Source organism: Gavialis gangeticus, unplaced genomic scaffold (genome assembly GCF_001723915.1).
Source record: "Gavialis gangeticus isolate Ggan-Ray unplaced genomic scaffold, GavGan_comp1, whole genome shotgun sequence".
Lineage (NCBI taxonomy): Eukaryota > Metazoa > Chordata > Crocodylia > Gavialidae > Gavialis > Gavialis gangeticus.
In genome coordinates this window covers 42,377,525-42,379,541 of record NW_017729030.1, presented here as the reverse complement: position 1 = coordinate 42,379,541, position 2,017 = coordinate 42,377,525, and positions in this window count along the sequence as shown.

Here is a 2,017-nt window from a genome sequence, read left to right as displayed (position 1 = left end):
CAAATGGGATCTAAAAAAGAATCACCCTAAAAATAAAATCCTCCTAGGGCTTTCAGTCTTCACTGACAGTCTCCATCACACTCTCTCTCCTGCTCTTACCGCAGATTGCATGGCTCCATACAAAAATCAAAGTCAAGATCCCTGCTCTTTTACTGATTACAATTAAGAGTTTACTCACGCACTGTAGCTTTGGTTTCCAAGAAACAGAATCCTGAGCAACTTGCATAAGATTTGTAGGAAAAAACAAAAGAACAACAACAACAACAACATCACATTTTTTACTTCAAAAGGATGGAAGAACAGCATTCTGCAGTTGAAATTTTCTGGGGGTAAAGTTCCTTTAGTTCAATACCACCTATTTCTATCTGGATCAAAGTAACTGGACAGAACTTCACTGAACAATATTAAAAATAAGCTTGCTTATAAAACCAATGTTAGCGTTGGAAAAAGGAAGTTAGGTTAGGTTAGAAATTTCAGGAATATTTACAGGCTTGCTGTTCATGGTGCAAAAGTGAAAAGAAATAAGCTACTAGTAATTGAGGTCAACAGCTTGATAACTATAAACATGCCCAATCCCTCCAACATTACTTTCCTACCTGGGACTGACTTACCAAGTTACACCCCAGCAGTTTCATTCTTTCCATAATCATAGGGGCAGATCAGATTGGCACGAGGGGTGGAAGGATGATGTTGATTGCCAAAGTATCATAAAAGGATAAGCACTTCCAGAGCTGAGAGAAAAAAACCCTATTAGAATAGTAAGATACAGGATAATTAATTTTACATACATGAGCCTTAGAGATGCAATAGTATAAATATCTTGAGATAGGATCTACTAAGATGTTACTTTTAGGAAGGACAGTTAGCATTGTTCCCATTCTACATTCTGACCTATGCCCTAGACATGTTTGGGATTATTGTTTTAATTGCTGGATATCCCTAGTAACCCAGAATTAGATCCACAGTTATAGCCAATACAGATGCTTTCTAGGCATTTAAGATTGAGACAAAAGATGAGCTCCTGAATGATTGTTGTTGTGATATTTCTCCATATTAATCTTCTGCTTTATTTGGGGGGAAAGATGGGGGAGGTGTTAACACATCATGCAAAATAAGGCAGTGAAGCATTCTGTCATTCATGTTCTCGCTGACCTTTCGTCTGCTTTTCTGGCAAGGGGCCTCAGCTGTTTTGCATCTGGCCAGATGGAAGCAATACAACTTGGAATAGCCTGTATCCCTGAATAAAGCCCTGGCTGAGTGTTTTGGTATCCTGTCAACAACTTCGCCTTCTATCACCTCTAGTGATCTTTTTATGTGCATTACGCTGATGTAAAAGGTGCTCTTCTGCCCAGCCCAGGGAAAATCTGCTTTGCTCTGATGTTTGGGCATCAGCTTTTTAAAACTTATTACTGATATATAGCTTTCATTTTCTAACTCTATCAGGCAGAGACAAATCTCAAGGAACTAAGTCAATTACTCTTTGGGAAGCTGAAGCTTAAAAGCCTTTCTGACTCTGACCAAATTCTGTGTGCTCCCAGGTGTGACTCAGGCTGCTGACCATGGCCAGAACATGAAGGTGAAATCCTACCTGAAATTGGGGGTGGATGGTATCACCAAACTGAATCACTCTAGTGATGAACTTGCTTTCCTGGAAATAGCTTCAAAATATGAACCCCTGCAGATCAGAATATTCTTACCTATTAAATTCTTATATGGGAAACCCAGAATTAGTAGTAGTTCAGTGTAAAAATGGATGGATGGATGACAGTTGTTCCACAACACCGTAGAGATGCCTGAATCTTAAAACTTTCTGCTATTGGGAAAGCTATTAGAGATTTAGGTTTTTTGGCTCCTTGGTGGACTGTCCCTCTAGCAGAGACGTCTGTGACCTTTTTGTTTATTATGAACCACTGTCCCATACAATGTCTTTGAGCAAAGATTATGGTGTCAGGTGATGTATTGGGGGGGGAGGGGGGTGAAGGAAGACTGCTGAGTTTATCTGCATGACCAGGTGAGT